Source organism: Leguminivora glycinivorella, chromosome 8 (genome assembly GCF_023078275.1).
Source record: "Leguminivora glycinivorella isolate SPB_JAAS2020 chromosome 8, LegGlyc_1.1, whole genome shotgun sequence".
Taxonomy (NCBI): Eukaryota; Metazoa; Arthropoda; class Insecta; order Lepidoptera; family Tortricidae; genus Leguminivora; species Leguminivora glycinivorella.
In genome coordinates, this window is record NC_062978.1 from 25,961,463 (window position 1) to 25,977,377 (window position 15,915).

General features: G+C 36.5%; 1 protein-coding gene across 1 annotated transcript in view; it reads right to left on the minus strand.

Moving 5' to 3' along the window:
* LOC125228887 (cyclic AMP response element-binding protein A) overlaps positions 1-15,915 on the minus strand; it is a 242,443-nt gene that overhangs the window by 109,707 nt on the left and 116,821 nt on the right. The window lies entirely within an intron of this gene.

Genomic DNA, 15,915 nt, shown 5'->3' on the forward strand with positions numbered 1-15,915 from the left:
TACGCAAGAGTAACCAGTTTTTTCACCCTGTATAACTTTTAATATGGAAAAGTAACCTTTATGGATTTTACTTATTAAAGATAATTATGACAGCTTTATTAACGAATTGTTAACTTTGTTTTTTACCGTTTTAAACATCATCTCGGCATTTGTAACGGCTCATGGGAGCCTGGGGTCCTCTTTGACAACTAATCCCATGATTTGGCGTAGGCAATAAGCTTTTACCTCAAATTTTGTTTTACTCGTATCGTAATAATTCAATGTTTTTGGCTATCAATAATCATCCTCCTTGCGTTATCCCGACACACATACGGGTATTTCAGCCATCTACGCGGCCATAAGTCAATTTTACAAAATGCATGACAGGTAAACAAAAGAGTTGCCCCTATCAAGATGATTAGTCTAGGGATTAAAATTACTCCCTCCAAACCTGATTCCATGAATCCCGATAACGCACGATCAGTCGGAAGTTGATCTTCCCATTCGGTGTAAATATACTTTCTCGGCGTTCGTGTGTAAACGTAAACTTCAATCGGTCATATTTGTAAAACCAAGTTAATTTGTGAGAAAAAAGTTATGAATCCAGACACATCAGGTAATATACTACCAATTTTAAACATATTTACTAAATTATGTTTGTATATTAATTAACTTTTCTGTTTTTTTAACTTGATCGTTTTTTTAACTTTTTTTTTGCAAATATTTTACTTCAAAAAGGGTTTTGTTATATGATCCTGTGAGATCCCGTTTTAAATTCACTTTTATTTTAAAATTTAAACCTTTGGGGAGATAACTGTAAAAAATTAGCCGCGGATAGCCGCGGATTATAATTATTTTTGACCTTCGAAGTTTATACTGAAAAAAGAACCATTGTCATTTTTTTATGATTAAATTATTTTTTGTTTGTATAAGTTCTCCAATGTACTTCAAAACCTTCGAATGCAAGGCTTGTGACTCGCCAGTATTTATTGGACCATTTGGACCGCATTTGCAGCTTTAGTTTACCTATATCGAAGAAAAGCTCAACTTTTAAAAAAAGGACCTTGTATCTATAACGAGGATCAAATCACAAGCTTTAAACAGAAATTTTGCCCATTTTAAATCGGAAATTAAACAAGGATGGTCTTAAGCTCACAAAAATAGAAGAAATATTCCGAAAATTGAATAAGAAGTGGCTTGAAGGAACGTTTGAACTTCCCATTGTGAGTCTGCAGCGCGGTTCTTATGTATATTGTCTTATGCGGTTCTTGTGTCTACATAATAGATCGGGTCGACCGTGTAAATTGTTTGACGAATCGAGTGAAATACCTATTTCATGAAAAAGAGGAAAACGTGCGGTTTATATTAGAAGGAAAAGTGATAGCATGCTGCACAACACAAATCGAGTTGCGGAAAACAGGAAAACGTGATGCGTCTGACGTACTGAAAGATATTTTGAATTCTCCGAGGCTATCAACTTCTGTTTCTGACACCTAGAAGAACAGAAGTTGATATAGACTTACACCGCATCGTCTCAGGGTCTAGCAATGTTTGTGGGTAGCTGCAAAGAAGCTGCAGAGGCACGTTACAAGCACTTCAGAAATTACCAGCAGCAGTTTTGCCAGGAAAGTTTCCAGAGAATCTTACCAAACTAAAACTAAATAGATTGCTACTCAGCTCTGATCCCATCTTAAGCAGTTTAAAGAACGCAAGATAAAGCATCATTAATAGTTTTGGCTGAAAAATAGCTATGTTATGTTAATTGCTACGAAACCAAATCCTCAAAATTAATAGTAGTATGCATTATTAATAGAATAATTTAATGTTTAATTAAATAAAATGATATACAAATGTATTTAACCTACTAATAAGCACCTATGTAAATTGTGAACCGCAACATCTCTTTACTAGCAAAGGATGTCTTTGTCTATTTCTATATTTTCTATGTCTAATGTTTTTAGGGTTTAGTCAACTAGAAACCCTTAGTTTCGCCATGTCTGTCCGTCCGCGGATAATCTCAGTGATCATTAGCACTAGAAAGCTGAAATTTGGTACCAATATGTATATCAATTACGCCGACAAAGTGGTAAAATAAAAAGTGAAAATAAATGTTTTGTTAGGGTACCCCCCCTACATGTAAAGTGGGGACTGATATTTTTTTCATTCCAACCCCAACGTGTGATATATTGTTGGATAGGTATTTAAAAATAAATAAGGGTTTACTAAAATCGTTTTTTGATAATATTAATATTTTCGGAAATAATCGCTACTAAAGAAAAAAAAAGTGTTCCCCAAGTGTTTAAAATATGAAAAAAAATAATCATAAAAGTAGAACTTTATAAAGACTTCCTAGGAAAATTATTTTGAACTTAATTGGTGCAGTAGTTTCTGAGAAAAATACGGAAAACTACGGAACCCTACACTGAGAGTGGCCCGACACGCTCTTGGCCGGTTTTTAATGTCAATAAACTGTTTTTCACACTAAGTATATTTTATTTCATATAATAATACCCATTAGAAGTCATTTCTACCAAAAAATAATTTTGGCCGCGCAGATCGCTTAAATACCCGTATGTGCGGCATTTTGGCTGTCAAAAATATGTCTATTTATTGCCTAGTCCGATTATTATCTATTAATTGTTTTTGAATGTTTTAATAAGCAAATTTTATAACGATTTAGCTTTACAATCATTTGAGCTGACACTACCAATATTCAAATTCGGAACAACGTCGGTTGCTTCAAATGTGTCAACGGCAGATCAGCGTTTTACGATTCTTATTATTTTAACCCAGTTTTTTGTAGATCAAATATTTTTACTGCGTTGCAAAAATAGTTAGGTACTTACTTACCTAATGACAACATACAACAACAACATACAATCACGCCTGTATCCCATAAAGGGGTAGGCAGAGCACATGAAACTATAAAAGCTTCAGTGCCACTCTTGGCAAGTAAGGGGTTGAAAGACATTTTCTTTTCAAACTGTGACATTGCAGTGACAGGTTGCCAGCCTCTCGCCTACGCCACAATGAATGCCTAATGAGTTAGATATTAAAGAAACAACATTATAATAATGGAAAATAAAATCGGTTGTTTATTACGTATTCCGCCTAATGATCACATCTACAGTGCTTATTTCTATGGGATTGTTTTTTGATTTTTGGCAAAGGTCACATATTTATTATACATAACCTAATTCAAATGTTTGAATTTGTCTCACGAAATTTTAACGTCTATAACCATATTAACTGTTCAGTATTCTGACTATGGTGAATAACATTAGACCCAGTATATTAATTGGTAACTAGCAGGAACGTCTAATGAATCTACATCTACACACTTTTATAGGTATTAAAGGAAAAAATTGAACAATTTGCAATTCCGGCGGAACTTAATTGGTTAAGAACTATGCAGGAATTGACGAAGATGCAGGTTCAGGTCCCGCCGAAAGCGTACAATTTTAATATTTTTCTTTAATATAAAATTACAACCTGTATAGTATATTTAAATATGCAATTAGGCATTTAGTCGGCACTAGACAAATAGGTATCAGCAATCAGTAGGCATCGATCCGATCGGCAATAATCGATTTCTCATGTCTATTCATTATCGATTTCAGCAATCGATCGCTGAAGGCAATCAATAAGTGAAGAGGCTTGTTCGCACTTGAAGATATTTATAATGCACTTATTAGTTGAAATAAATAGTAATAACTTTTTTTTTTTTTACACTTAATGGCGCAACTTTTAATCAGGACATCTAAGAAACATTACTTTTTACATAGGTTAATAACGTTATTATTTATTATTGCTAATATTTAATATAAGTCGGTACATAAATATATTGTACTAGCTATTGCCCGCGGCTTCGCTCGCATTAAGTACTAAAATTGCAGAATGCTCCATACAAACTTCAACCCCCCATTTAAGGGAAGTGGGGGGAGGCTAAAAATAGCCTATGTCACTTGTTTGTCTGTCTGTTGAATTTTGTGGTTATTCCATTGCTTTTATCAGGGTTATTTATGGACATACCATGGCGTAACCAGTTGAGTGACTTCTGAGAGTTCTTATATATTAATTATGTTTATAAAGTTGACATATTATAAATTGACTGTGTGGATAAAAGTTTCCTTTACCAGAGGCTAGTATGTAGCATAGACTAACAATACTTCACAGTCTTCACACAACGCGAACATTGGGCATTTGTCCCATCGAGAGCTAAGCTATGAGCTATCGGCTATAAACAAAAGATAATCACTCCAGTGTAAATAAAAGAGACACGGCGATGTTTATAGTTACTCGCCCAGCGGTGGGACCAGTGCCTTAATAGTCGATATTTTTCTACTCCCAAATTGATATTTGATTCAGTCCTGTTTTAGGTAAATTTTAGCAGAATAAAGTGAGAGAATATCATATTCATATTCATATATTTATTCATAATAGTTCATATTATATGTCACATACATTTTAAATACAATTATTTGCAGAATTGATATTCGTAACATTAAAATATTTTACATACCTACTTATAAGCTTAGGTACTTATTTGGTACTCTATAAACTCCTTAAAGCTGTAAAAAGTGTGCTCGATAAGCCATCGTTTCAGTCGCGCTTTGAAGCTCATCAGTGACGTGATCATTTGCTAAGGGAAATTTGTCCAGAAGTTTTCACTACTTTTTTCGAAAGAAGCAAAACAAGAACGAGCCTAAATACAGATGTAGTGCGAAAAGGGTTTCCTTCGTATTATTAGTACATTTTGTACTGACTGACTGAAATAGCATGACAAGTTCGTACATTTCCGTAACAATACGAAGGCAAATCTTTTCGCATTACATCTGTACTCGTATACATCTTTCAATTTTACGGCGTTAAAACGATATTGACAAATTAAGTTTGTCAGTTTGTTTAACAAACTAGTCTTTGGCAAAACTAATTTGGAAGTTTTCTGGTAAAAGGCCGTTGCTCTCACGAATCTCAAGGCCACGACTATGGCGGACTGTTATGGTTATTTCACATTTGCATAACTATGCGAGGAGATGACCGAATGTTAAAGGTACAGTCAACCAATTGGAACCCTAGGCCACTCTACAACTTTGTCAAAATGACAAGCAGTAAGAAATTTCTTACAATCTGATTAATAACGTCACTATGACATAGTCCTACAGTGGAAAGGTACCAATTACTATTAGTTAGTGACGGCGTCGGTCTAAGTTGTTTAGTGCTGTCACTTTTTGCTTTGTAAGTGACTGTGTGTGTAGCCGAATGCACAAACGCTCACGAAACGCTCACGATATCTCTTTCGTAGCTATCTATCTCTGTCGCTCTTGCATATTGGCGCGACAGAGCTAGACTACATTTCTGCGGCGTTTCGGTGGCGTTGCGCGTCGCAGAAATGCCATTCGGATAGGATAGGCTGCTAGGGTCAAAAAGTTACACTCGTGCAAAAAATAATAAACATTAAAGTGACAATATGTATTAGAGTTTTTTTTAAATATTTTAATGTAAACTAAGTGTGTTATACAAGTAAATAAATAATAGTAAGTATCTTTATTAATATTAATGATACATTGTATATGTACTGTAGTAGTGTCATGAGCTGTCATCTCTTTCATATCACTATGTTTAAGTACACGGGACGACATCGACACTTCAATGTTGCCACTTTTCAATGTCCACTCTTTTTTTCAGCTGCGCTGAAGAAATATTCCAACATTTCACATTTTAAGAATAGATACCTGTACCTAGGATTCATATAGGAGGTGCAAGCACAAATTGCTCGCCCTTAGAGTTGGTCAAAGGCGCCTAGCATTCAGAGATAACATACACTAAAGAAATTTCGACGGGTACCTCGGCGATCGAGGTGGTGTAGCGGTACTCTAGCGGTTTATCACGTCAGCCGCGTTAGCTGGAGACCCGGGTTCGATTCCCGGCTTCGCCACCAGTGGGCTTGATCGATTTTTCTTTAGTGTATGGTATCTATTTCAGTTTATAATTTAATATTTAGTAGTGTTACTACTTAAAAAACAAATCAAAAAATATTTAATAAAATATGTAATTTGATTTGTTACCTACATCAATTAGGTACCTAGTTATTCCTTTAATTGCCACACTCTGTTCAATAAATAAAGATTTATGAATGCAGGAAAACCTTTTAATTGCATTCTGCACATGATCAATCGATTATCAATAGGGAATGTGTTGAAAAACAAGAAAAAATGCTCTGATTCATTTTGACCTTTATATTGCTTAAACGATTACAAGGTACAATACTAACTGGGTAATATTTAAATAATGAGTAACTTTATGCACTAGAGCGGAAGAAAATTACATTTTCACCACACCAATTGGTAAGGGCTCTCTCTTTGCTATTCGAAAACAGCAAAATTGCATTTTATCCACAAGAGTGCAATGTAATCTCATACAAATGTTAACTTGATGTCTTAAACTGGCTGATAGATTTTACCTATTTAGAATAATTTTGAATCATAAATATTGCATACCTACATTGATGGATTTGATTTAGTTCGTTGTTTTAAAGTCAGTATTTTGTTCGTGTTGGTGTGTTTCATTGTGTGACAGGGTCACAGTGTTTGTGTGGTGAAATATCATTTTCATCTTCATCTCTTGACTGGCAGTGTTCAACTGCGATTCTCCAGAAGCTTCCTGCTAATTAAAGTTAAACCGTGGAATAAACTGTCGCCGGTGGCATTTCCAGACCGATATGACTTTCAAATCTTCAAGAAAAGAGCGCACTCCCATTTTAAATCCCGGCAACGCACCTTCAACGTTTCTGGTGTCCGTGGGCGGCGGTAATTGCGATGCGACCTGTTCACTCGTTTGCCTCGTATCTCATAAAAAATACCCCACTATTGAATATTTACCTATCTATTTAATATCTGTAAAAACGAGCCATTCTTGAATATTTATTTATTTATATACCGGCGATCTTGGAAACCATTCTAACGATTTCGCTGAAATTTGTTATGTGGGGGGTTTCGGGGGTGAAAAATCGATCTAGCTTAGTCTAGAATTAGGTCTCGGAATTTTCGAGTTTTGGAACTGCCAGCGAAGCTCGGTCGCCCTACCTGTATGTATAAAACTCGTAAGCTACGGTACCTTAAGATTTAGATAGCCAAGTTTCTTAACAGTTGGCAGATAGCGAAATGCAAAATGCTTTTGGTCCTGTTCCAAGGGACAATAAGCTGCAACCATTTTGAACTTTAGTACACGGAAATATGGTTCTTGTTGATGAATAAGAGGTGACAACCTTCAGTCCAAATAGGGTAAATATAATTCTATGCACGTTTATTGTAATCAGAGAAGTATTTATCCATACTAATATTATAAATGAGAAAGTGTGTGTGTCTGTTTGTTTGTCCGTCTTTCACGGCAAAACCGAGCGACGAATTGACGTGATTTTTTAGGTGGAGATAGTTGAAGGGATGGATTGACATAGGCAACTTTTTGTCTCTTTATAATAGTAGAGCGGCGAGAGGGTCTCGGGAAAAGTTGATGTGACTGGAGAGTATACTGCTGACAAGTGGTATCGTTGTGATCGGTACACTTTACTGAGTACGAAATAATGACTTGTCACTTTCTCAGACTGTGGGGGGGTTAACTATGACGTCACAAAGATCGCGGTCCCGGGTTTAATTTTTTTGCCAATTTGTCTAGAACCCCTTATCCAATTTTGAAAAATGAGGTGTTGATTGAAAGCGTATAACATGCTGATTAAGATTTATTATATGTGAAAAGTATAGTTTTGTTAGTTATTTTTTAATTTACAATAATGCAAAAAATACGTTTTTTTTACTCTCTTTTTTGATTTTTGTGACTCAAAAAGGCAATGAAAACGGCCACTTAGCTAAAAAATATGTTATATAAATCATTTAACTACATTATTAAGCTATCTGTTGCTTTTTGAATTTCTACGATCGGATAATAAATGAGCAAACTACAACCACATACCTGTAGGCGGGGAGTACCGCTTGACACGCGTTCCCATACATTCGGCGTCTACCAAATTACACCTCGCGCAAAATTCGTTTCAAGCAGATATACCTCTAATCTTATTCATCGTAACCTATCAATATTGATATCATTTGAAAGCACAATTAAAGTACTTTAAAAAACAATGTCAATCATTTTTTTAAAATCAATAATCGCCAGTCTGTGGTGGTTACAAAGGAAAAAAGTGGGTATGCAATTTGACTGGTTTCCTAGGTTTGATACCCTAGACGAGTTTAAAAGGGGAGGTAAAGGTGACATATGGGTTTTTCTCTGGCCTAAAAGCTACACAGAGGGTCAGGGGAGAAAAAACTAGGGCTTAAGTTTAGTTTTAAGTTATTTTTTCCTTTATTTGTTGATTTTATTGTGTTAAATTTTTTTGTAATTTTATCAAGGATACACGTTGGTTTCTTTTGCTAAAAGTTGCCTTTTTTATGAGAAATGTTATGAATTTTATGGCTTTTTCCGATAGAGACTAAAATTAACTTTCAAATAAGGCCACATAGTCATACTTTTACTTATATAATATTAAGGGTATGACTATGTATCAGTAGGCCACATAGTCATACTTTTACTTATATAATATTAAGGGTATGACTATGTATCAGTATGACTATGTGGCCTTATTTGAAAGTTAATTTTAGTCTCTATCGGAAAATGCCATGAAATTCATAACATTTCTCATAAAAAAGGGAATTTTCAGCAAAAGAAACCAATGTGTATCCTTGATAAAATTACAAAAAAATTAAACACAATAAAATCAACAAATAAAAGAAAAATAACTTAAAACTAAACTTAAACCCTAGTTTTTTTCCCCTGACCCTCTGTATAGCTTTTAGGCCAGAGAACAACCCATATGTCACCTTTACCTCCCCTTTTAAACTCGTCTAGGGTATCAAACCTAGGAAACCAGTCAAATTGCATACCCACTTTTTTCCTTTTTAACCACCACAGACTGGCGATTATTGATTTTATGAAAATGATTGACATTGTTTCTTAAAGTACTTTAATTGTACTTTCAAATGATACCAATATTGATAGGTTACGATGAATAAGATTAGAGGTATATCTGCTTGAAACGAATTTTGCGCGAGGTGTAATTTGGTAGACGCCGAATGTATGGGAACGCGTGTCAAGCGGTACTCCCCGCCTACAGGTATGTGGTTGTAGTTTGCTTATTTATTATCCGATCGTAGAAATTTAAAAAGCAACAGATAGCTTAATAATGTAGTTAAATGATTTATATAACATATTTTTTAGCTAAGTGGCCGTTTTCATTGCCTTTTTGAGTCACAAAAATCAAAAAAGAGAGTAAAAAAAAAGTATTTTTTGCATTATTATTAATTAAAAAATAACTAACAAAACTATACTCTTCACATATAATAAATCTTAATCAGCATGTTATACGCTTTCAATCGACACCTCATTTTTCAAAATTGGATAAGGGGTTCTAGACAAATTGGCAAAAAATTGAAACCCGGGACCGCGATCTTTGTGACGTCATAGTTAACCCCCCCACAGTCTGAGAATGTGACAAGTCATTATTTCGTACTCAGTAAAGTCTACCGATCACAACGATACCACTTGTCAGCAGTATACTCTCCAGTCACATCAACTTCAAAACTAGACGACTTTTTTCAATTCCGCCGCCTTACTATAACGCAAGCGAAGCCGCGAGCAAAAGCTAGTTTAATATATTCAGCCATCCTGGTAGGTAATAAACTCCAACGCAAGCAGTCTCTCAGTAAGAAACACTTTTATATGGTAACTAGCTTATGCCCGCGGCTTCACTCGCGTTAGAAAGAGACAAAAAGTAGTCTTAAAAAATCACGTCAATTCGTCGCTCCGTTTTGCCGTGAAAGACGGACAAACAAACAGACACACACACACACTTTCACATTTATAATATTAGGATGGATTCAATAATTTGTTCAACACTTTTTTTTAGTATTTCCTACTGACAGAGTATTGTACTGGTAGAGTATTTCAACGTAGTGACGTATCAGGACCTCAAAAAAGCGGCAGAGAAAAGAACGGAATGGCGATTACTCCACAGACAAGAGCCTGGCTCTTAAATAATATTCGATGATGACTGACAGAGCAGGTGTGCCAGAGTAGGTAATTAGTTTGCATTTAAAATTTCGTTTTTTTTTCAACATGAGTATAAAAGGTAAACAAATCTTTTTACTGAATACATATACAAAAAAAAATTGAAAAAACCCCCGACCGCGATATAGTTGACCGATTTTCATGAAACATGGCTAAGAACAGTCCCGACTAACTCAGCTTTCAAACAAAAAAAACGAAATCTAAATCGGTTCATCCGTTCGGGAGTTATGATGCCACAGACAGACACCCACACAGACAGACAGACAGACGGACGGACAGACAGACACGTCTAACATATAACTCCCCGTCGTTTTTGCGTCGGGGGTTAATTAACCTAAAACAAAAAATGTATAACCTTCCTTTGGCCTCAGAAAAGCGTGGTTAAAATATTTAAAATCTCTTTCAAACACCATAATCGACCTCCAAATAACAATGCTATATAATAATACTAATTCATTTATACAATAGAGCACGCGATCCGACCAATAATTATATAATTACTATTGGATAACCTGACTCTAAACAAGCGTATTAGATTTAATCATGAAATGTAACTTGATTTGCTAATAGGGGGATATTATGGCATTGTTCTGCCGCCAGAGTGCAGCACTATCACACATTAACCACAGAGTAACTTTTACAACCGCTGTAGTATTGTTTATTTTGTTATACAAATTTCCTAAAAGATGTCGCTGTACCATACGTAAACTGGTTAATGGTAGTTATTTATGGAACCTTTATAAATAACTGTCAAGAATAAGCGATTATATTTACTAATGAATCTAATCGAAAGGGGGTGGTGATTTGGAGAAATTCTGCACCATCTGATGACGGATTATTGCAACAAATAAAAATTTAGTGATAAAATGGCTGTGAAATTCCTGTAAGGTAAGATACATTCTAGAAGACAAGGCACGGGAAAACGCCCGTCATTTAGAAATATTTACAATGTTCCATACAACATAGACTCGAAATTCGAGTCTCGAATGTTCCGTGCAACAATCCATGTACGTACAGTCAACAACACATCTGTGAATACATACGAAGTGCTAAAAATATTTATACACACCTTAATGTACAGGTAATAAAGTTCTGTAGATATACATTTTTTGGCCCTTTGGGCTACACGGCTACTTGTAAAGGAAACAGGGTCGGAGTTTGTAGGTACTTTTCTCTTTAAACTAATGTCAAGTAGGTATATGAACCGCCTAAAAACTCTCCCACCGTGCACAATGCGCCGGGTAAAACAATGATATCACTAATTAAAATAAGAATACAGAAACAATGACAATGTTTTGGTGCCGGCCTCTTTATCTGAAACAAACGGGTACTGAACCGCTTTGGATTAGCACCTATTCAAGAGTATTCAGCTTAAAGGCGTGAGTGGACGCTAGGAGCGGAGCGTTCGGCGGAGCGAGCGGGCGACTCAGGATACTTGTATGAGCTTCAATTGTTTGATATGAACGCAGTACGCCGTACGCTCCGCGCAGCTGCACGCCCAATAAGGGACCGTCCACACTCAAGAGACGCATGTCCGCCGACGCGGAACGGACGTCAGCGCCACGCCGCTTGAATGTAATTTAAAAAGCGTCTCCTCAGTACATTTTGTATAGGAAGGCCGTAAGACGCGGCCCTAGGCGGCGCGGGCGCGCGCCAAACGACGTCCCTTGCGCGTCCTTCCTATATAAAATGTACTGAGGAGTCGTTTTTTAAATTACATTTAGGCGGCGTGGCGCTGACGTCGCGTCGCGTCGGCGGACATGCGTTTCTTAAGTGTGGACGATCCCTAAGAGCGTGCACTCAGACCTTACACTCAGTGAATAGATACTAATCCAAAGCTTATTTTAATTAAATGAAAAGTGAATAAAAGCAGGATCGTAGATAAGAGTTTTTTTCACCATGACTTTCTGACCTTTTAAGCATACTTTAGGCACTGGTCCCACAGCGAGCTAGCAAACTATGAGCTATCGGCTATTTGTGCGACAAAAGATAGTCGCTCCCGTGTAAATAAAAGTGACAGATGTATTATAGCTGAGCTATTGACTATTTTATAGTTCATCGCTCAGCTATAATACATCTCTTTCTTTTGTTTACACGGCAACGACTATCTTTTGTCGCATAATAGCCGATAGCTCATCGCTTTACTAGCTAGTGGTGGGACCAGTGCCTTAAGTAGTCGATAGGAAAAGAGTCATGGAAAATGAATGATATAAGTAGGTACCTACTAATCCACATGCATACAATGATATGAAAATGATATCCATAAACATAAGCATAAGCCTGTATTCCCAAACCAATGAGGCACAGCACATGAAACTGATCGTTTCCAAATCCCACAGTCGACTTCTGCGACACCCACGGGAGGAAAAGAAGTCGAGTGTAATTCATAACCGGTCACCACACGTCAATCTATCAAAAAATATAATTATAACGTTTACAACCTCGTAAGTCCTGGGAGCATTTGTTTTGTTTTTGAATTTAATTAGAACCTTTTGTTACTCAACCTCCTCAAAGTCTGAGTCAAAATCAAAAACTTAGCTTAGTCTTACCACAAACCAGGTTATGTTGTGATATGAATCATAGCTCTAAACATGAATGGCAAGTGGTACTGTGAGATAGAGATGGCGAATGTGAAAGCAATGAAATGTCACGCCGCTCTGCGCCCGCGCCACGCCTTTCTAACGTCAGATATAATTGTGTCAAATCGGCGTTTGGTTAGTCACTAAACTTGTAGTTCGGTTAGTCGCTAAACTTTAACCATATCGGCAAATTAAAGGCAATGAGGAGGCACACTCAAAGGTTATGACAGATGGTCGATGATCGCATCGCATTAGTCCATTGCAAAGATAAAGAATTTCATATGTGAGAGCGAGAAGATGATTTTTTCTCTCTCTCACACATGAATTACAGTGACATGGGAAATGGACTAGCAACCTGTCACTGCAATATCACAACTTCGGCACCGGAACTTGAGCGGTCTCATGTGTTCTGCCTATTCCTTTTGGGAATGCAGACGTGAGTTTGTGTTAGGCATTAAATCAAAATGTGTTAGTTAAGTACCTTACATAGTAGTGCATAGGATAAAAACAGTTTTAAATTTGGGTATTCACGTTACTTAGGTCTATAGGTACGTAAAATTCTACAAACCGCGGTCGTGGAGGTCACAAAAACAGCGTTTGTTTACATATTACATATCTATGTTTATAAGGGTTTTACGCTTTGATACAAGAAGGGGGAGTACCGAGTAATGATGTCATTTTTATTACAGAAGTGATTGTTGCCTGGAGACATTTACGGTGCTGTTACACGGACAACACAATTGCCAGAAATTCACATACCATAGCCGCGTTTGTTCAATACGTACCAACTTAACTATGGAGGAAACGCGACAATGGTATGTGAACCTTTACGGCTCAGCCACGACCCACGACACTGGTCTAAGCGCGGCAGCGGTGAGCGGCGGCCATACATTGGAGCGAGACAGCGATGGGACTTTTCATTCGCACGTATGGCTGCCGCTCACCGCTGCGCGCTGTCGCGCTTAGACCAATGTTGTAGCCGGGCACTTAGGTAGATGAAAACGTTTAGCTCGGGCCAGAATTGGCACATTTCAAAAGAATTTCCTTTAACCTACTTCACAATAGGAAGTACTTTTAATGTACTTTTAAAAAAAAATGCTTTATTTATGTATTCATTCCTATATTTTCTACACGTTTAAAATTTTAGATACTTGGGTACCAAATAGTATATTATACCGGGTGGGGCCTGTAACAAAAGCAAAAAATTAAACTGTGAGCTGTACTCCTTACACAGACCAACATTTGTTCAGCGACTTTTAAAAATAACTTGTATTTTGTTATTTATCACCGTTGAAAGTTTTTCCTAAGAGGTAATGTATTGCGAATTCTGTTAAGTCTAAAGTGTGACTGACAACGTCAATGACAACAATAATGGCGTCCATTGAAGCTAATATTTATTTTGTATGAAAAATAAGAAAATTAAAGACTTCATAATTTTTAAAAGTCGCTGAAGAAATGTTGGTCAGTTTAAGGAGTACAGCCTACAGTTTAATTTTTTGCTTATGTTACAGGCCCCACCCTGTATAACGGTAACGATATGAAGGCTATAAAAGTTGAGTTCCGCGGTTAGGTCACGAGGCTTTGCCGAGTGGCCTAAGTAAGGTACGAGACTTTTATAGCCTTCATAATGTTACGATTGTATACTATACTTTTTCTACGACAGCCAAATAAATACCTATTCGAGAATAATAAAATGGGTTACTAACCTATCTTATATAATGAATGGGAATATTTGTGTGGACCTCAGCATTGAGTATTCAGTCCACAATGTTGATGGCGAGAACTTGTTGCACAAATCTTCAAAATATGCCAACAACGCGGTTTCAGAGATCGTTTAAACATTTTTTTGCAATTTCCATGTCAAAACAATCATAACATTTTTGGTACGCTTTATCCGACTTTTCAGGTAACAAATTGTCAGTCACTTTGAGCGTCATAGCCTTGATTTCTTTGGAAGTACATTGTTCATCAGAATCAGTCATAATTACTTAAGTTTTTGCACAATAACGTCGAATTAAAATAAACTACAAAACACTTTAAATAGTTCAAATACTTTCGTGATAAGTTTACAAATGTCAAACATGCCATAGACAAGAGAAATAGAAAATAAGCCGGTTTTTAATTACGAAAAATGTGGTTGCGTTCAAGAATATTTAAATGTCGATTGTAAAATTATTTGATAAACTTATGATTTTTACCTTTGTTTTACAATATGTAATATGTAAAACGCATTTCAATTTACTTTTTCATCTTGATTTAAATTATGAGCCTAAATATTATATTATTTATTAAAAGTTACTTATTATTGCAAATGAAAACATACCTGATAAATGGAGGTTTTGCTTTTAAAAAAAAATTAACAGAACTCCTATATTCATATGATTACTGCTAGCAGTAATCATATGAACCTATAGACAAATAGACTTTCTTATCGTTACTCAAATGAACTCAATTTGGATACCGCTGACAATAATCTAATTGACAGATTTAAGTGCTGGAGTAGAAAAAGTACCTACATAAGATACAGCGGGGCAAATCCCGACTGGCGGGCAAATGTAACTGGTCCATTTTTTTCATGTTTTACAATGTTTGCATTACCGGTTATAATATAAGGTAGGCGTGTTCAGTGGATACACGTAGAACTCAATATCATGGTGTAATAATGGAAGAAATGGATCAGTTGTAATTGCCCTCCAGTCGAGATTTGCCCCGCTGTATCTTACTCAAAACTGTGTTGATCTTGCTATTATTCTGTAGACGAGACGCTCCCTTTATTGACACCTTAGGTTCTTTATATTTTCTTATCTGCTATACGGTAATATTTCTTCAGCTAATTCGATTCGATAATGATGGAAATGGAAAAGTTATCGAACAATTACCATTCAATACAGCAATTACATCACAATCGTGTTTTTCGAATTTACTACTCGTACGGAACAATCGCAAGCAAAACCGGGGGCAATCATAATCAAGCTGTCGCGCTGTCTAATGTTTTGTGAATCAACTGGTTGAATTAATTGCTGGCGACATCTTTAAAATACTAAAGCTGCGTTTTCACTTAGTGTTCTGAACAGTTCTGAGCGAGCATTCGTTCGTATGTGCAACGATAAAGCCTTCGCCATACATAAAGCGTTTTGATAGCGCAATGATAGCGGTGCGCCGCAATCCGCGCGCATTCCGCTCGCAATCCGCGCTCGTTAGTTCCCGCCGCGCCGGCGCGCCGCGTCCGCTGGGCGCAACG